Below are 20,762 nucleotides of genomic sequence, written 5' to 3'. Positions count from 1 at the left end.
ATTTGCAAGTGGTTTCAAGATGCACAGAAGCCACCAAAATGATTCACTCAGAGCACCTGAACCATCTTTTATCCCGACTTCAATCTGGTGTTCCCAAACATTTCAGTGTTTAATCACACAACCTTATCATTCCCTGAATGCAAGGGACTGATGTAGTTTCCTACTATTTTCAGAGAGACCAAAGAAAGATCATGTTTCTTTCTTGCCACCCTTCTCATTTTCTACCCTGCAAACTGAAAAGTCCCTAAAAATAACCAGATCTTGTTAAACATGAAGTCCCATGCCCTGTATGAATAAAGGTAGCAATGCTGTGGAAAAGTTTGCCTGGCACTTGGATAAAGCATAGTCTGAATAAAGGCTTCATGGTTTCTGAAGCAGTTTGCAAGCACCTAATTAACCTCACAACAGCCCTAACCTGCCAAGGTGGGAAGCAAGCATGAGCTTCATTTTAGAGCTGGGAAAAGCAAAGGCTTCCCAGGGTACAAAGAGTTACTTGCAGAGCTGAAATTAAAAGGCAAGCCTCCTAATGACTACTTCCACATTTAAACTAGGCGGTGAGGTGCTGCATGTTAGGCCCCAACGATGACAGCCTGATTATCTCCAGAGTCGATAGTCACCCCTATGCCTACACTGACGTCCAGGTTTTAGGGGTCCCAAGCTGGAAAGTTTTGCAGCGACTCGGTCGCGTTGCTTGTACCTACGATGGACAGGAGTCACATGGAGGATCTCCTCCAGGCTTTGGCTAGTTTACATGGGGAATTTTTATCCTCTCAGTCAAGCTTGCTTGTTTGCATCTGAGGTTTTCTTCTGATATCAAAACTGATAATTGAATTTGCACCTTAGTGCATAATTACCAATCTTTTGCTTCACAACATTAAAGAAAATAATTATTTCACAATTTAAAATTCATATCTAGTAAGATGGGGCTGAACAGTGACAGTTGGGCCCTAATTAATTAGTTTCCAAGCTCCGAGTACTAAAAACTGTTTGGGGTTTTTCCCTCACGGTTGTGTTTGAACAAAGCTGTGAAAGAGGGAATTAGAGACTTCAATCAACATCAAAACACCGATACCTTGTGATGTGCCTGGGATACTGAAGGCATTAAACATGTTACTAATACAAGATGTGGAAGGTCTGCTGATGTGTGGAAGGAGGATGTGCCTGATTTAATGCTGCCAGACAATAACAAAGACATCATAGATTCATAGGTGTTGTTAGGGTCAGAAGGGACCTCAATAGATCATCGAGTCCGACCCCCTGCACAAGCAGGAAAGAGTGCTGGGTCTAGATGACCCCAGCTAGATACTCGTCTAACCTCCTCTTGAAGACCCCCAGGGTAGGGGAGAGCACCACCTCCCTTGGGAGCCCGTTCCAGACCTTGGCCACTCGAACTGTGAAGAAGTTCTTCCTAATGTCCAGTCGAAATCTGCTCTCTGCTAGCTTGTGGCCATTGTTTCTTGTAACTCCCGGGGGCGCCTTGGTGAGTAATACTCACCAATTCCCTTCTGTGCCCCCGTGATGAACTTAAAGGCAGCCACAAGGTCGCCTCTCAACCTTCTCTTGCGGAGGCTGAAAAGGTCCAGTTTGTCTAGTCTCTCCTCGTAGGGCCTGGTCTGCAGGCCCTTGACCATACGAGTGGCCCTTCTCTGGACCCTCTCCAGGTTATCCGCATCCTTCTTGAAGTGTGGCGCCCAGAATTGCACGCAGTACTCCAACTGCGGTCTGACCAGCGCCCGATAGAGGGGAAGTATCACCTCCTTGGACCTATTCGTCATGCATCTGCTGATGCACGATAAAGTGCCATTGGCTTTTCTGATGGCTTCGTCACACTGCCGGCTCATGTTCAACTTGGAGTCCACTAGGACTCCAAGATCCCTTTCCACCTCTGTGCCACCCAGCAGGTCATTCCCTAGGCTGTAGGTGTGCTGGACATTTTTCCTCCCTAGGTGCAGCACTTTGCATTTCTCCTTGTTGAACTGCATCCTGTTGTTTTCTGCCCACTTGTCCAACCTATCCAGGTCTGCCTGCAGCTGTTCCCTGCCCTCCGGCGTGTCCACTTCTCCCCATAGCTTTGTGTCATCCGCAGACTTGGACAGAGTACATTTCACTCCCACGTCCAAGTCACTGATGAAGGCATTAAAGAGTATCGGTCCAAGGACCGAGCCCTGCGGGACCCCACTGCCCACACCCTTCCAGGTCGAGACCGACCCATCCACCACGACTCTTTGGGTGCGACCCTCTAGCCAATTCGCCACCCACCGGACTGTGCAGTCATCCACGTCACAGCCTCTTAACTTGTTCACCAGTATGGGGTGGGATACCGTATCGAAGGCCTTCCTGAAGTCTAAGTATACGACATCCACCCCTCCTCCTGTGTCCAGGCGTTTCGTAACCTGGTCATAGAAAAAGACTAGGTTGGTCAGGCACGATCTGCCTGCCACGAACCCGTGCTGATTTCCCCTCAGCATAATTTGCCCTGCCGGGCTCTCACAAATGTGAGCCTTGATAATTTTTTCAAAGACTTTACCAAGGATGGAGGTGAGACTGACTGGCCTATAGTTGCCCGGGTCCTCCTTCCTCCCCTTCTTGAAAATGGGGACCACGTTGGCCCTTTTCCAGTCCTCCGGGACTTGGCCCGTGCGCCACTAGCATTCGAATATTCCCGCCAGTGGCTCTGCAGTGATGTCGGCCAGTGCCTTCAGCACCCTCGGATGGAGCCCATCCGGGCCTGCCAACTTAAAGGCATCCAGTTCTTCCAAGTGACTCTGCACCACCTCAGGATCTACGCATGGCAGTCTGGCGCCTTGCTGCTGCCTCTCCACAACCCCAGTGAGAGACTTGTCGTGCCCCTCGCTTAGGAACACTGAGGCAAAGAACTCGTTGAGGAGTTCAGCCTTGTCCCCCCGTCCGTCACCAATCACATCTTAAAACCACAGGGTTGGAAGGGACCTCCAAGCTCATCTGATCCAACCCCCGGCACAAAAGCAGGATGGCTTTTTCTAAAGCATCCAGAGAGATGTCCATCCAGCCCCTGCTTCCCTGGGCAGCTTGTTCCACCTGTATTTATGACTCCCTTTAAATATTTAAAAGCTGCTGTCACATCCACCTTAATCTCCTTTTCAAACTAAACGTACCTAGCTCTCTCAAAACTTTCCTCATACAGCTTGCCTCTCAATCTGTTATCCCCTTTGTTGCTCACTTCATTGGCCTACTCCTCCTTCTCCTGCTTGTGGAGCCCAGAGCTGCACCCAACACTCAAGCTAAGTAGAGTGGTGCTACTGCACTCCTGTTCATACAACCCAAAATTGCATTTGTTATTTGCTGACGACTCAAGTTCAGTCCGTGATCCATCTCAGCAACGCTACCACCTTGTCAGTCATCTCCCAGTCTCTACTGATGCATTTCTTCCCTAGACATAGCACTTGACATTTGTCCTTGTTGAGTTTCTTCCCCTTGTCTACAACCCAGTTCTCCAATCTATCAAGGGCTTTCTGGCATCTACCCCTAGCATCCCAAGCATTTGCAAGGCAACACAGTTTTGTATCATCTGAAAACTCAATCAGGAAGTCACTAATGAAAATATGAAGCATCGTCAAGCCCAGAACAGATCATTTAAACCTCTACTTGAGACCTTCTGCCCGTCTGGCATCAACCCATTTCAAGTTACATTTGCCTTGTGGTTGTTTGGCCAATTATGTATCCACCGAGCAGTGATTCTCCCTAGCCCACCTTCATCCGGGTCACTAATGCGAGTATTATTTGTGACTGCATCAAAAGCCTTAGTTAAATAATATGTGTATTATGTCCACGGTGCTCCCCACATCAACTGAACTCATTACCCTGGTAAGGAAGAAGGCAGGGCAGGATTGCACCTAAGGCCACATCCATATGTGTGGGGACAACTAGCAGCAGGGCACCTTGTTCCCTGGGGGACGCCCATACCACGCACCCGCTGGCATGCAACAGGTGACCCCGGATGGAGTAGGGGAAGCTGGGGCTAGCACTGGGCTGGCTCCAGCAGCCTTACCTGGGGTCCTGGGCACCTTCTGGGGTGGCAGCAGTGGCAATCCTGTCACTCGGAGCCTGGCTGGCAGCTGGAGTGTGGCCCCGGCCGGACAGGCTCTGGTTTCGAGCAGCGTATGCTGCCCCACGTGTGTCGCTCCCCTTTTTTTGCATGGGTTTGTTTGACCCCTGGATACCCCGGGGTCAAAAAAATAAACAACCCCCCTGCACTGCTCCCTTGCAGCATGGAGAACAGCTGAATGTGCATCACGTGGCATCACCGATGTGTCTGCCGCACCACGTACCTCACGAGCACACTCATCTGAACGTGGTCTAAAAGACCAAAGTAGTTCAGAGGAAGGAAATTAAGCCATTTAGCATCATTTGTTCTGAATAAAATCAAGTCGGCTTCTAGTGACCACCCCTTCCTCCCTCAGGTGCTTGCAACTGGACTGTTTTACTGTTCGCTCCGGTCAGGCTGACTGCCCCGCAGGTCTTCTCTTTCCCTCTTTAAAATGGATGCCATATGCATCTTTCTGCAGGCCTCTGGGGCCTTACCCATCACCCATGGTTTTGCAGATCGTGTTGCCTGAGGCTCTGAGATCTCTTCAGCGCCCCGGCATGAATTGCATCCAGCCTAGCGACTTGCATTTGTTCTGATCCACTGAGACCTTTCTGACCTGCTCTTGACATCTCCCCATCTGCACTTCCCCACCTGTAGCAGCTCTCTCGGCTATTTGGTGAGAGTTTGGTTTCGTTGTGAAGGCTGAGGCAAAGTAGCTATCGAGCAGCATTGCCTCTTCTGCATCCTCTGACAATCGATCACCTTCATGACTGTGCATGGGATCCACCGTTACTCTGGTCTTTTCTTTCTGGTCTGAGATACTTATTGAACCTTAGACTGTCTTGAACGCCCCTTGCCAGTTGTACCTCATTTTTTGCATTTGCCCATCTGCCCATGGGACTTTACTTACTATTTCTCGGAGTTAGCTGAAATCTGTTTCCTTCTTCTTTCCTTCTTTTCTTTCTTTTTTCACTAATCTTATGTCTTCCCTTTCTTCAGATCATGAACATTATCCTATTGTGATTACTTCCTCCCTGCTTTCCAATCAATTAATTGCTCAGGGCAAGATCCACAATAGAGGACCCTGCATCCATCAAGAGATGACTGCGTTATCCTTCCCCAGCCCTTCCTCAGAGTTGGGCCTCTTCCTTTGGTCTGTGCTCAACGCAGCATGGTAGAGTTTCCTTGCCATTATATGCCCAAATTTAAACCTCTCCTCAGTAGATTGGACAAACAATGCCTAAAGATGCTCTTCCACTCTTCATCAAATGAGACCCCTATGGAAAACCAATCCCGTTGATGAAGATCCAGTCTTCCCATTGGCACCATCCTCTGAACTATAAGCAAAGATATTATTTTTCTGCTTAGAGTATGTTTCATTTGGGTGGAGGATTCCCCCCCCCCCAAAAAAAAAAAACCCCATCAAAATAAAACTCTTTCTTTCTGTCTTTCTTTCAGAAGCACCATTGACATGAACTCACAAAATGTTTTGGTCAATGAGAAACTGCATTTTTTTAGCAAGAAAAAAAAGTGTCACCAAAAAAAAAAAAATTGCTTACCAGTACGTATGACCATTTTCTACAAAAAAAAGAAATTCAATTATACAGACTCTTTGAGGTCCAAAAAACTCTACAGCAATTACCAGGATAATTGGCCATTGGAGCAGGTTACCCAGGAACGTATGCGAGTCACCTCCAGTTAACACCTTTTAATCCAAACCAGATGTCTCTCTCAAAAAAAGGAAAGAAAGAAAGAAAGAAAGAAAACCTGCTTCTATCTCCAAGCACAGCTATTGGGCTCAATGAGTATATTCCTGATTTGAATTCTGTGGCCTCTGGTATGGAGTAAATCAGATGAGATGGTCAGACCAGCCCTTCTGTCCTTAAATGAATCTACAAATCTACAATGACTCATTTATGTTCAGATATGTACAGAAAGGTATTTACACAGAGACAAAACTAAGTGCAATCGGATGTTACTGCTGGCGGAGCACCCCATTACGTGGGATGCCATTGCTTAGGGACACGCAGGTATCTGTATCTAAACATCTAAGAGCAAATTAAACAGGGGGAAAAATATAACTTCTTTTTATTTCCTTTGGATTTCTTAGTAGATAAGAGTTCCTTATTATGGACGCAGATTTTGACTGAAGATAACAGAGGCAGATTTTAAATCAAAACAGCTCCAAAGCACTGGTACTGCAGAAACTATGGTACCTTTTTATATCATTTGTTTTTCCCTCTTCCAATCATATTTTGCACTATATATTTTTTTTTTAAATAAACGACCCCGATATTGGCTTTTCCACTTTTACCGTCATAAGCTTAGGTGCTTATTGCCTGCAACAACACATAAGCACATGGTCACAGGTCAGTTTGTGCTTCAGGTCTGCAAGGTGAGTGGGCTTGCTTGGATGCAACTAGGAACATGTCTGCTGGGCACAGCATGCCAGGTTTGCCAGCCCCACTCAGCACACAACCACCCCAGGACGGAGGCGGTGAAGCTGCGTGGAGGGAGGGCACTTTCCCCTGCTCTTCTCCAGCCCACGGCAGGCAAAGATCAAAGGTGCCCAAAGCACCAATCACCTCATCTTCCAAATTGGCCTGTGTGGCTCAGGAGCATGGGGGTGGGTACGCCGTTCCTGAGCACACTCGAGAGCAGTGATGTAGACAGGCCCCTGGGACCTTTCCTCAGCACTGCAAATGACACGGGATCACTTGGTCTGAGGACAGTAATTCCCTCCACTGCACAAGGGGCAGCTGTGAGCTGTGGACAGGGCTTAGGGACATAGGGGGGAAGTGGTCCTCTTCCTTTCCCATGTGTTAAATGCTCTCTAAATGGGAGCGTCCACACATTAAGGTGGGGAAAGACAAGTTAAGTGTCCTCTGAACATCTCAAAGTTACACCTCTTTGGATGAGGATTACCTCCAGCTGGCTCCAAGAAGCTGGCCTTGCAGTAGCCTCGGTCTCCTCCACAGGGCCAATACCACAGTTTGCAGCTCTCCAGTATCCCAGGATGCACCAGCATGTAGGCAATCTATCACCCCCCTGGACTGGACTGACAAACACCCAGGGAGAGCTGGGCCACCATAGAGGACTGGGTTTTAACCCTTAATATGCAACTGCTCCCAGCACGTTCCCATTTTAATACCATCTCATATTCCTTAGAGTCAGTACGTGCTAACTGTAACGTGCAACACCACCCTTACTTCTCCTGGTTGTATTTTTGTAAAGGGAAAGATCCTGACCTGCAGAGGTGCTGAGCACTCCCGCACCAAGGAGCACTATGCACCATTGGAAAGCAGACTCGCCATGCACTGAAAGCTTCCAGGAAGAGCGCTATGCACACGCAAACTGCAGTTAAATTAAGATGCAAAGCAGAGAAAAGCTACTCTTTGATGACAGTGTAATCTGCATTCTTCCCAAGGTTTCAAGCTCTTTGGCAATGGGACACCATAACATTTCTGAATCACCCTCAAAACCTTCAAAATCTGCTCAGCCTCACATTAAATATGCATCACATGGATGGAAATGTAGGGGGCCGAGGCTGTTCGAGGGGCTAATTTCCTCCCTGCTCCTTTCTATACCTTTCCTGATCCCCACTGCTGAGTTTAGAGCCAAAATCTGGGCTGATGCTTCCTGGGCCCATTGCCATCATGGACAACTTTTAGAAAAAGCACCCAGTTTACCGGGCGTGTTCACCCACTGCATCTTTGACCTTGTGCGTGCATTTTTCTTCTAAGCCCTTTTTGCTCCCTTTCCAAGAGAGAGAACGTGCAGCGTGTAGCGTGTGAAGAAATATAAAATATAGCTAAACTCAGGGATGCACAGAATAACACACAGTTACGTATGTATGCAGAGGGATGGCCATAAGATTACTCTCCGCTATGAAGCAGATATATGTCAACTGTAACGACAAAGTCAAAACGAACCGTCCTTCACTGAAACCAGTCTATCAGTAATGCTGGAAATATGTCCCACCAAAAGCTCACGCTGCCCAGATTTGCCAGCAGCCGCTTTGCAGTCACTTAGCTCATACTTGCCAGTATGGTGATGCCTACATTCATCAACCTATTTCCATGAATCATGCTGCCTATAGAGAGATCCTCACAAATAAACCTTTGTGCTTCTTTTTGTAAGATATTATGCAGTTAAAATGAGCATTGGCCAAGTTACTGTCCAACAGTATCCGAGATGTCCACTGCTCTCCCCTGTACTGAGAGGATCTCCGCAATCTCAGTAGGGCACTGGGTGGAAAATGCTGACTTTTAATGGCTTCTGCTGCACGTCAGGTGGAGAAACAAAGTTTGGAGGTGGGGGGTGGGAACCATCTTATAGCATTCTGCTAATCTAGCTAAAATAATATTGGAAACAAAATGTTTCCACATCTGCTTACAAATCACCTGAGGGACTAATTTCATAGATTACTGCCGGGGAGCGGGGGTGGAGAGCTGTGTCAATACATCTGCTCATGCTAATGCGCCTGACGCCTTAAATATTTTTGCCTTCTGCTTGCGTAGAAACCAGCGCGAGGGGGCACGAGGGAAACGATCCCTCCTAGCTTTCGCTGGGCGAGCGCACAACTGAAAAGCTGCCTTCTCTTGCAAAAGGACAGCTCGGTACAATGCTCTCAGCCCTGCTCATGAGGAGTTCCCAAGTGGCACACTCGCCCCTCTCTCGCACACGGATGCACACGGCATTGAGCATTCACAATATACCCTCCTGGCAAGTGCCTTTGCTCTTAACTTGTGTCAGTGCAGTTTGTTCCTAGGATCCCCTCCCTGCAAGGAAGGGCCTTTCAGCTCTGACCCTACTTCTCATTTCCACGTCAGACGCCTACACACCTTTCCACATCCTGGCCTGAAGATAGTGATTCTTATTTTGCCCTGGCTCCAGCAAAAACCTGTCTTGCCTTTCTTCATAGCTTCCTTTTAGCTACAGTTTTGCAATCAAGAAGGAGGATTAACAGGGGGAGGACCAGCATCGTGGCAGGGATGAGATGACAGAACAAGGAGCAAGGGTCTCCAGCTGCAGCAGGAGTATTGGATATTAGGAAAAACAACTTTCACTAGGAGGGTGGTGAAGCACTGGAACCAGTTACCTAGAGAGGTGGTGGTGTCTCCATCCTTGAAGGTGTTTAAGACCCGGGTAGACAAAGCCTTGGCTGGGATGATGCAGTTGGGGCTGGTCCTGCTTGGAGCAGGGATTTGCATGAGATGCGATCCCCTGAGCTCCCTTCCCACCCTCGTTGTCTGTGATTCTATGCACAGGTGAATTTGGGGGCTGTTAAAGAAGCGAGGATTTAGCTAAAGTTGCCTGGAGATCTTGATCCTGGCAGCCAGGAAGGATCAATCTATTAACAGAAAAACTGAAGAACAAAGAGGGAAAAGTCAGAATTTAATTTTAGCAGATACTGACTGTGTGAGGTCACCCAGAAAACCTAGAAAAGAGGTCAATAAGAGAGCCCAGCCCAGATGGATGTGGAAATGCAAACCTTACAGTCACCCTCCAGAAAAGTGACCTTTCCCAGCCTTTCCCCTGCTGCGTTGGATCTAGATGGCCATCACCGCATGGCTACAGCAAGATCCAGCATCCAGAAGATAATTACAAAATGCAGATGGGCTTTCAGTTTGTTCTGCCAAACGATCTGGAACGCCTCTCCGCTGGACAGCATCGGTGGGTCAACATCAAGCCATTACCAATGCTGCTGCAGAAAGATGGCCGGCGCTGACTCCATCACACGCAGAGGAAGCACTGTCTAGTCACTGCCAATTTAAGCATTACCAATCGATTCACCCAGTCTGAGGTTTATTTTCTGACCGACGAGAAGCTGATAAAAAGGAAAACGCGGCCAACAGATGAGATGTACCACGGGGCGAGCAGCAGTGGGGCGAGCAGATGCATAAATCAGGACTGTGAGCAGTAGCGAAATATGTATTGAGATTTTACCACCAACAGAAAGAGCGCGGGAGCGGGGGCTGCTCCTCCGCGGGCACAGCTGGGCCCCGGGAAGAGCGAGCTGCATGTGTAATTCCTGTTACAAAACTAGGTCCAGAAATCCATAATGGAAATGAACACCTCTATATTCAGACTGCTTTTAAACCTGGCTGTGGCAGGCGGCACCAACAGGCACCTGCACTCTACGGGGCTCCGGTCATACTTGCACGCTCTGCGGGCACGTGAGAGATGGCTTCTTGCCCCAATGTTTTTAAATAAGACTGGTCAAAAACGTCTTGGTAGACCCCTGACTGCATGCGGCGCCCAACGACTAGGGAGAGGATGGTCCAATTGCTCACGGGTCCTGGTGCTCATTAGCCAGAGCAAGCAGGGAGCAAACACCAGCGCACATTGCTCACAACAGCATTATTCAGACTGGAGACTGCTTCGGGCGAGCTCCCTCACCGATACCCAGCCCGTGAACACGGGGAGCGACAATGAACAATAGTTTTTTTCCCCCCCCACATTTATACATTTTGGTTTATACTCATTACCATTCGTTCTACCCTCGCCCCTCCTATGTCCCACCTATTTCTCCTCCCATCTCAAGCTCCACCTCTTTTAACTGTTTGCTTCATTAGCATAGAATTGCCTATTCATTTCATTCATTTACATGTCTTTTTGCTATGAGTGCATATCTAAGACCCTGACTCCTCTTCTTTGGTCAATGGGTGGACTTTGACCAAAACCTGGACTCTTCTGAAAACTTCTTCATCAATCACCTTGTTGCACATGTTCATCTCAGACTCTGTTACCGATTACATGTTGTTTTCCACATTCCTGTCTGCTTTTCTGTCTCAGGTTGTACCATCTTCCACATTCCTGAAACGGCACCTCATTCACAGCACACAGATTCACTTGAAAATGGTTGACAGTTAAAATAGTTACTTAACATAAACCAAATGGCTGGCTTAGATATCAAGATAGCCTTGTGGTCAGCAGCTTTTGCTAGGCCACAGGTTAAAGCCTTGTATTCAGCTGCAAATCCAGTGATCTTCCATTGAAGTTATTTTTAGCATACAACAGTGAGTTTTACTAAACTTAATGCCATGGAAAGGGGCTGTTTCCTGCAGGAAACTTCCACATTTGCTGAAAATCCAAATGCCCCAAAATCAGCACCTGGGGGGTGCTGTTCTTCTCCCCAGTAGACTGCACTACCTTTCTTGATGTGCCACGGCCAAGGTACAACTTCCAGAAGCATCTGCAGAAGATTTCACTTTGTATTTCTTTCAACACTAAATTTTCCATCGAAAAAAAAGTGACAGTTTCCTGGAATTTTAGACAAATTGCCATTTTTTCCTTGGATTTTGTTGGCATTTTCCACAGGAGAAAAGAAAGCTGAAGGAAGGTATGGAAGGAGAGGATTAGTATCTGTGATGCACAAGTAAAAACCAGAGGCAAACACAGAAGGATGTGGACAGGTTGGAGAGAGTCCAGCGGACAGCAATGAAAATGGTTGGGTGCTGGAGGACAGGACTGGTGAGGAGAGACTGAGGGAATTAGGTTTATTGAGGGTGGAAAAGAGAAGACTGAGGGGGATTGAATAGCAGCCTTCACCTCCCTGCAGGGGGGCTGCAAAGAGGATGGAGCTGGGCTGCTGTCAGTGGGGGCAGATGGCAGGACAAGGAGCAATGGGCTCAACCTGCAGCAAGGGAAGTTGAGGTTGGATATTAGGAAAAACTCACTAGGAGGGTAGTAAGGCACTGGAACAGGATACCCAGAGAGGTGGTGGGATCTGCATGCTTGGACATGTTTAGGACGCAGCTAGTCAAAGCCTTGTCTGGGATGATGTAGTTGGGGCTGGTCCTTCTTGGAGCAGGGGGTTGGACAAAATGTGACCTCCTCAGGTCCCTTCAGCCCTCATTTTCCAGGAGTCTAAGAGACTTGCCTGAGGTCACACAGAAAGGCTGTAGCAGAGCTGAAGCTGAATACAGAGCTCCGAAGTTCCTTTCTTTGAGGGCCCAATTCAATAGTTTCTTCAAAACTGGCCCCCAGCTCTAGAAGACATAAAAGGTAATACAAAAATAATCAGGAGACAAAGACAAACCTTGGCTATATAGAAATGTTGTTGTCCTGTAAAACTTTATAGGTTAATATATATTGAGCTAAAGGATGTGTAATTTCTTCTCCCGTCACTGTGCTTATTGCAGCCATCTTCAGTGATGCAAAGTAATTTTAAATTTAGCAATTACTTCCCCTGGCATTTACTCCAAGCCTGCAAAACAGAAAAACAAAGGTAAGAACAACCACTTCATTCCTAAACAAAAGGCAGCCGAGAGCATTTACTGATGTGCTCTAACACATCTTCAATAATTCAATCTAAATTCTGCTGCCAAAGAAGAGCACAAAGTGCAGCTTTAAAATGCAGTGCAGTTACTTGATTAGAAAAGTTAGTTGCTCTCTCCCTGAACTGGCTGATTCACCAGTCCCACACCCTGCGGTGGGTCTGACGGGCTCCGTTCACACACCGGCTCTTTGGGGGGGATACATCCAGCCATCCCCTTCCCGGTACTGGCCACTGCTACGGCACGGGTGAGCCGATTTGGCAGGACAGCCAAGCTGCACTGCTTCTCCAAAATGGGTGGAGAGTCATTTTTTCCCCCCCCTTTTCTTTAACAGAAACATAAAAAAAAAAGCAGTGTCAAAGCAACGCAGTATCGATAATATTTCCCGATATATAATGAAATACAATAATCAATGCTAAATGGGATTGGTCTAATGAAGCACTAATGATATATTTTCAGCTGATCAGAATAAGAAACCTGCAGCGATTTGCTCAGACACCTTTTCACAGGGAAAACAACTCATCCACATTGACACTTCTGGAGAGACGTGCTTTGATTTTGAGAAAAGCGCGTTTCCCTCAGAAAACTGCTTCGCTGACAGTGATTTAGCCAGCTCCACTCCCAGCCGTATTCTCCTTCTTCCCTCCCTCTCTGGAGTTTTCTTCTCTTGTCTGGCCACTACCTCAGCTGCGTTTCATAGACATTAGGGCTGGAAGAGACCTCGTGAGACCATCAGGTCCAAATGTCTAGGGGTCCCCTTAAGATGCACCCCTTCCCTGGCTGACATGGTGTCTGCTTTGAAATCCTGCCATATGCAAGGATCCGAAAAGGTGCCAAGCAAGCATCAAAGAGCTGCACTGGAAACAGCCTCTCTGACACTACCCTGACGGGAAGAGGCAAGTGGTGGGCAAGCTGCTGATCTGCCTGGGAGGTTCACGCTGCAAGGAGAAGCGTGCAGACAGTGACAGTAGTAGCATCCGAGTGGGAGGAAACAGAGAAACTGTGAAGAGCACTGAAGCAAAGGTGCACTGGGGAACAGGAGCAGGACCCATTCACATTTCTGCGCTTTAGACTTCCAAATGTCTAGGATGATTGAGCAGCGACACCCTGGAAATGCCTCGCTGAGCAGAAATGTCTTACTCTTCAAAGTCCAACCTTTGACAAGCATGTGCATCAGTTCGGGCTGTGTCTGACAGAAGAGACCTTTCCATGATTTAGAAAATGGAGCAGTGAAGCGCTGAGGATTGTTTAATGGGAGCTACAATAAGCCATTGGGCTGAATGATGCATTTCAGTCTTTATGGTGCAGACAGAAGTGCGGCTCCCAGCTGTAACTTGGGTCCAGGAAGGGCTGGGAGCCTGCAGCCAGGTTCCCATAGCAGTGGCCAGGTCTCGAGGGACGGGGGGAGGCTCCAGTACACCCACTCCACCCTCCTGGGGGGCAAAAAAACCCCCAAACTGAATTCCCTCTGCTCCCTTTTTTTCCCATTCGGAAAACAGCCACAGGCTGGGAGCTCCACAGACACAAGTTACAGAAGACGCTACATTTTGAAACATCTTTATCTGATGCCTCATGCAATGAGGAACCAGTTTTTCACCGAATTGGCCGTTTTTTTTAAAACTGTTTGCAGCCATGCACTTGTGTTTGGTCACAACTGTAAACTGCCTTCTGTGGTCAGATCGATTGTCACTTCTGTCTGCACCCTCAGTCCTCCAGGAACAGGGAAGTGCAAACGCTGCCCCTTTCTTAGAAGTAATTTAATTCTCCTGGCTAAGGTAAGCAGCAAGTGATACCCCAGAGTTTTCCTGCTCCTGCCTGGGTGGAAGCCAGCTCTGTTCATTCCTCTGGGCCGTGGAGTCTGGAGTGGACAGACAAGGGCACGGAGGAGGTTCATACTGCCTCTGGATGGCTGATGTATATTTAAATGTGTCAGATGTCACCGGCGCTCTGATAACAAGACTACAGCAGTTTTAAAAGCAGATTTTTAAACAAGTCATTTCCTCCCCATTGATAAATTATCAGGCAAATGATGGTCCGAAATTAGCTATTCTTTTAAAAAAAGGATCGTCATACATAGATTAGAAATCATCTCTGTCATTCTCAGACAAATCATGGAAATTCTTAATGACTTTCAAGGTCAGAACATCGCACAGTTTGCTGAGTGCAGGATTCCTGCTTTGGGAAAAGCTATTTGAAAATCATAAAGAAAAAAAACAAACAAACATTGTAGACATCTTATTGTCAGTTTAAAAAGGCATTAAATTAAGTTCAGCAGAGGAGATCATTAAAATTTATGCAGCCTAAAATGCAAATCAGTATTCTTGTAACTATTATGCCATAAACCTTTACAACAGTTTAAGTAACTTTTAAAAGCATGGTTTTTATAAAACACGCACCTCCACTTTGGCCCTTTGGAAAGTTTCATTTTACAAAACAGGAATGGATTCTCATTCAGCTGGACACACAGGAATGTAATCTAGTGATTTATAATTTTTTTCCTACTGAGAAGCAGAGTTTGGCCAAAAAGAAAGAAAAAAAGGGGGGAGGGGGACTTCAAAGGGAAATTTCACAGCAAAATAAACTTTTTCTCTTTGGTTTCATTTCGCATGAAATTTTCAATTTGGTTCCAGAAAGAAACATTTTTGAAATCTTGTATGTCTATTTTTTTTTGTACCCCTCATTAATGAAGTCTACAGAATGAATAACACCCTGGAGTGCCTTCTGCCACATGCTCCTTTCTGTTTGGAGTAGTCCTGGTACAAAAATCCCCAAATCCTGACAAGGGTTTCAAATAGCTCTTGCAACAATCATAAAATCACAGACAACAAGAGCTGGAAGGGACCTCAGGAAGTCACATCTAGCCCAATCCCTGCTCCAAGCAGGACCAGCCCTTCCAACGATGCACGCTGGCTACAATGCTAGGAAATGTATTCTAGACATGCCTCAAGAGATCATGCAAGTCAGTCCTCTGCACGGAGGTAGAATTAAGTCTACCTGGACCATCATTTGCAATGATTTTATGGAATCAAACCAACTTTGTGGAAGTTGGTTATTTTATGTTCAGAAGTCTGTAGCCATGCCCCATGCTATAGAGGACACCAGCACACACACACACTTTCTATGCCAATCAGACCCAGAGAAAAAATGTCATCCTGACCCCACATTCAGCTGTCAACATGATCCTGAGCAGAAGAGCAAGTCCCTCCAGCCATGAACATCTGAGTTTTTGAAGCACTAGCAGGAGCATCATTGCCCCACAGCTTTACCTGTGGCCAACATCCCAGTGTTTCAGAGGAAAGTGAACCAAACCCCCAGAAGCCAGGTGCATCCCCAAAGGGAAAAGCACCCCTGTGCATTACATGTGGCAGTGTCTCCAGGGGATGTAGTCGTGGAACCAAGGGAGGGAGCAACTCCTGGCAGATGGCATTCAGGTCCCTCAGCTTACATAGCTCTGTCCCTCCCCAGTGTACCTACATAGCTCTACTCCCAGCTAAATAATGGTCTGAGATCTCATGCCAGGCAAAGGAAGTGCTACAAGGACACGCTGAAGGCATCCCTTGAGAACATCAAGACTTGGGAGGAGCTGGATGCTGACCAACTCCAATGGTGCTGCAACTTCAACCAAGTGGCTGCCCGTTTTCAAGTAAAGCATTTTGCCCTTGAAGCAAAGAAGAGAGAGCAAAGAAAGGAAAAGAGGGGAATCCCAGCCTGCTTGCTCCCGTGGGTAGACCTGCATCTTCTGTGGAAGATCTGTGGCTCAAGGACTGGACTCTTAAGAAGTCATCTCAGGACCCATCAATGAGTCCTAGTATCATCCTCGAATTGAAGGATTGCCAACAATGACTTACATAGCCTTCATGCTGCCCCCGACTCCGCTTTGGGCATGCCAGCAGCCTTGTCAGCGGTACCCACCCCAGCAGGATTCCCTCTTCAGTTTAGTCCTTCTCTTTGCCCATTGCATTTTTAGGATGCCATCCCCAAGCATCACCTCCCAAGCACCTCCAGTCACTGCTCCTTCATCCACATTACGCACAGGAGACCCACCCAGTAAAGTCACTGCAGCATCTCTCGCAAACCAGGACTGTATACCAACCTTAGAGAAAGACCGAGTTGCTCTGCCCTCATGGGAATTCAGTCTCTTCAAGGTGCTCATAGCAGGTTCAGGGATTTTTTCTTCACTCAAACAATCTTTGGCTTCCCACAGTCCTTTATTTTTCCAGGCACATTTGCCTCTCAGGAACATCTTAGACACAAATCAACACTCAATACCGTAAGATAACATAGTCCACACAGGGCTCACTCGCAGTCCTGAGTCTTTTCCAGCCCCTGAGAACATGCCTCTGCTTCCTGCTGCTCTCTGCACGGCAGTCCTCCTTCTCAAGTGGCTTTGGACTCAGTTTCCCCGAAGTGCTGCTGCCTCTTGCAGCCCCTGGGTCTCTTCCCAGACCCAAGAGTCCCCGGCCTGGTGTTGCAGCTGCTAGCTAAGCAAACCTCTCCCTCTCTGTCTCTGTCTGTCTCCTTATGACCTCTTCCCAGGAGCCTTTCAGCTTCCTGTGGGTCAGCTAATTATCTTCTGCAGCTGGTCCACTTCTCCTAGGCAGCCTGCAATCTCTGCCTACTGCCTTCAGATGGGCTGTGATCCCAGCCAACCTGCACCCCCAACCGCTGAGCATCTACAGGTGGCTGCAGTGGTATTATACCTACACAAGATAAAGAGGCAGTCTCCAGACAGACACCGGCAGCTAGCTGCACTGTTTCCTCCATCTCCTATGAGATTGGAAGGAGGCTTAATGTCTAAAGATTTCAGCTTTGTGTATTATAAATGGATCTGTAGCAGGATTGAGCCCCAGGGGTGGCTGTGATGCCCCTTGGTGTCCGTGAGGCTCCCTGGGTCCCCTTCCTTTTCCCTCACCAGCCAAACCTTGGTATAATGAAGTGGTTGATGAAAATGGAGGCTACCCCAGGGTCCCCAAGTGAGCCCTTGCCCATCCTTTTTGGCCAGCCAGTCCCTCCCAGGCTCCACTGGTCCCGAACCAGCCCCTTGAGCACTAAGTTGGTGCTCTTGTCCTATCTACGCTTCTCAGGGCACCTGTTGCCTTAAGGGCTATTCATAATCTCTGACCTCCCCTTTAGCTAAGTCCATACTTTGCAGATGGACATCACTTCACTGGGACATTTTACCCCTTCCCGATTTCAGGCTATTTCAGGCCTCTATGCCTTTGTTGCGGTTTTGTCCTTCCAACCTCCAGCCCTTTCCTCTCACTGACTCCCTTAGCCTAGTGCTGGACCTGGCTTTGGGGCTTCATCCCTGGTCTTGCCCTCTCTGGCTTTGCCCCTCTTGGACTTCAGGTCCCTGGCCCTGATCTTGCCCCTCTTGGGCTCTGGACTTAGCCCTCCCAGCTTCAGGCTATATCTTATCACCATGCTTTGCCCCTTCAATGCTGCTTGCAAAGCATTGCGAGCTCAGCCCCTGGCAGGGCTCAAAACACTACATACCCCTCTGGCACTATGTGACCTCCTTCCACCCCCGATAGTCACTCCCGGTCGACCAGTGGTATAATTAGTACAACAAAATGCAAGCCCCCAGCTGCAACTCAAACTACGCACACTCCCGGTCTGAACACACACCAGCTTATCTGACTGTTACTAATGCTAACCCCCTCCCAGCTCCCTGCAAGCCCTCAGCCCTACCTGTTGTTCCTCTGGCAGCTCAGGAATCAGTCAGTCTGACTGTCTGTCCTCAGGCACTAGTCTTATGTGCCTCTAAGTCCCATCCCTTCCTGCCAGGTGACTGCAGCCACCCCACGGGTTTCCACTCAGGCTTGATGGCTATCCTGCCTTCGTCTGCTGGGCTGAACTCAGCGGTCTGCAATGATCCCTTCAAAGTAACAGGAGCCCCTGGCTCCCTGATACAGGATCCAAAGAGCAGACCATTGACTGCAGCTTTCTGAGCAATATGGGCACTGACACAGAGGATCTTAAAGCAGGTGGGCTTTCCTGCTGGGCTCACAGAAATGGCAATGCTGTGCCTGGAGCAGGAGGGGACAGGGACTCTGAAGAAAACGCATCGTATCATGGAAACAAATGCCACTGTACTCTGACTTGTGAAGCATTACAGGGAAGCTTATTCCTTTTGGAGAAATCTGCTTTAATGAGCAGGGCCCTGAACATCCCACCGCTGTGAGGGGAAGCCCACCGATTCAGGGAAACATCTCAGTGAAAAGCACATGGCAGCAAAGAGGAGGTTGTCCCAGCCTCGGTACAAACCTGGACTCCTGCCTTTGCATACAGAGGGATGCTGCAGGTGATATTTTCAGAGCCAGCTGGGCTAGGAGACCATGAGCCACTGGCCACATCCCCCAGGCACACAGAGAACGTGAGGAAGGATGGGTTTGCTCTCAGGACCCTGAATCTGGATTCAGGGCTTTGCATTTCTGGTTGTGACATGGACTGCTTTGAGCAAGCCCAGGGAGGCCAGGTTCTGAACAGCGCTCAGCTCCCGCTCCGATTATGATGGACGGGTTGTTAAAGAACTCAGCATTGCAGGGCTGAATGTAGCGTGCCATCGCTCTGCACCTCCATGCCCCATCTGCAGCACAGGGGTGCCCCTCCCCACGTTTTGTCCATCCCTATAAGTGGCCCACGCTTGGGGTCTATAGCAACGTGTAAGTACAGCACAGACGGCCCTCTCTTGCAAGCCAGGGCTTCTGAATGCACCAGGAAAGCAGCAGACATGAATTGGAGCAGCCTGCCTCTCTCTCTCTCTGTTGTGCACCCCTTCTTTGAAGTAAGCCACATGGTCATAGATGGAGACCCTGCGTGTGCATGCATTTGCCAGTGCTGGGAACATGATCTAAGTAAGTTGGGCTGTGGGGAGGAGAAGTTTGGATGAGGGGGACTAGTGAGTCTGTGGAGGGGGCTTGGGGGGGTTGTCTGTCCTGTGACAGGGGGGTAAAAAAGCATACCCTGGGGATGGGGTGAGCAGCTGGGCTTTCCCAGCCTTGGGGCTGTGCTCCAAACACATACACACATTCGGTTGGGTCAGGCACAGGTTAGCCCAGTCTACGTAATGCACCTTCTCGGGTGAACTAAGTTAGATCGGGCCAGCCATTTTTTGCCTGATCTAAGCTCCCCAAACATATGCACAATCTGGCACTTAGATCAATCTAACCTCGGTCTGTACATCCCTCCATTGCCAAGGTCTCAGCGAGACCTCCTTCCCCTTCCCTGTCTAGAGGCCACTTGCTCACCTTGGCTATACCAGCGTGCCCCAGCTTCAAACAAGGCTGACAAGCCTCCCAAGCCTTCAGCATTCAGACCCATGTCCTGGATTTCCTTTTCCTTCCTGGACACTCTTCCTACCAACTGCCACATATTAGGGGCTGAGAATGATCATTAAAGGGCTGGAGAGGCAGGAAATACAAAATGCAAACAATTCCTTGTACAAAGCAAAGACTGCACCCAGGTTTAGGCTTGCTGGGGCTTTTAGGGATGTCCCACAGACACGGCTGCTTATGCAGCGATGATTACAGGCTACAGAAGTTCACAGGTGTTGTGTTAGCTACAGGAGGACTCTCTGATTGTGCGCTGAATGCAAAGCCCAAACACAGCCATAAGATGCTGTCAGCTGTGTGAAGGAAGCTGCACCACATTATTAGAAAAGGAGGCAGCACACTTCCTGTGAAGATCCCACGTGACGAACATCCTACAAAGGGAAAAGCTGCAGGTATGCACGCTGGCTGGGGAAAAGACACATTCAAAAGCTAGGGAGGAGGAGTTCATAATGTGGTTCCCCATGAAAAAACCATGAGGGCTAAGACAGAAAAGAGCTGCGAGAGTCTTGGCAAAGTTTCATCAGGGACGCAAACTATTCAGGGATTCAGCTTGCATTTGACCAATAGCTTCACACAAAAAGAAAACAGTGTGTTTCTTTGTGCAAGAATGACAACGTTTTGTTTTGACAGTTTTCCAGTACCTGCCAAAACTCTGCGTGCACACAAACTCCCTGGAACGGAGATTTCAGTTTGTGGGATAATCACTGCAGAGTGATTTACTCCACTCAAGTCCAAAACCTCAGTAGGCTTGTCTACAGGAGATGCTTTACTGTGCATCAGACTAATTTGCTGCACAGTAAAGTGTCACTGTCTACACATGCACAGCACTTAGGGCACAGTAGACTAACTTACTGCACTGCCAGATAGTCCCGTCAGATACAAGCGCTATGCAGCAGTGCAGTATATGACTGCACTTAAATGCACATGTAGACATTGACATCAGGATTAGCTTAGTCTGGCTCAAATTGAGCTGGAGTATATTCAGTCACATCAATTGCATGTGTAGATTCACCCAGTCTCTTCTGGAAATTAAGAAAACAGAACAAATCATTTAAATATTAAACAAGAGTCTAGCGTGCA

At 48.1% G+C, this 20,762-nt stretch overlaps 1 long non-coding RNA gene across 1 annotated transcript; it reads right to left on the bottom strand.

Annotated features, from left to right (window-relative positions):
* Positions 1-9,446: 9,446 nt before the first annotated feature.
* LOC132248452 (uncharacterized) lies at positions 9,447-12,348 on the bottom strand. The gene is made up of 2 exons (XR_009459644.1): positions 12,111-12,348; positions 9,447-11,401 (listed from the first exon to the last, which is right to left on the bottom strand). It is a non-coding gene; the product is annotated as an uncharacterized LOC132248452 (long non-coding RNA).
* Positions 12,349-20,762: the final 8,414 nt, after the last annotated feature.

Source organism: Alligator mississippiensis, chromosome 2 (genome assembly GCF_030867095.1).
Source record: "Alligator mississippiensis isolate rAllMis1 chromosome 2, rAllMis1, whole genome shotgun sequence".
NCBI lineage: Eukaryota > Metazoa > Chordata > Crocodylia > Alligatoridae > Alligator > Alligator mississippiensis.
The sequence above is the reverse complement of the archived record's forward strand: the minus strand, read 5'-3'. Positions and strand labels throughout refer to the sequence as shown.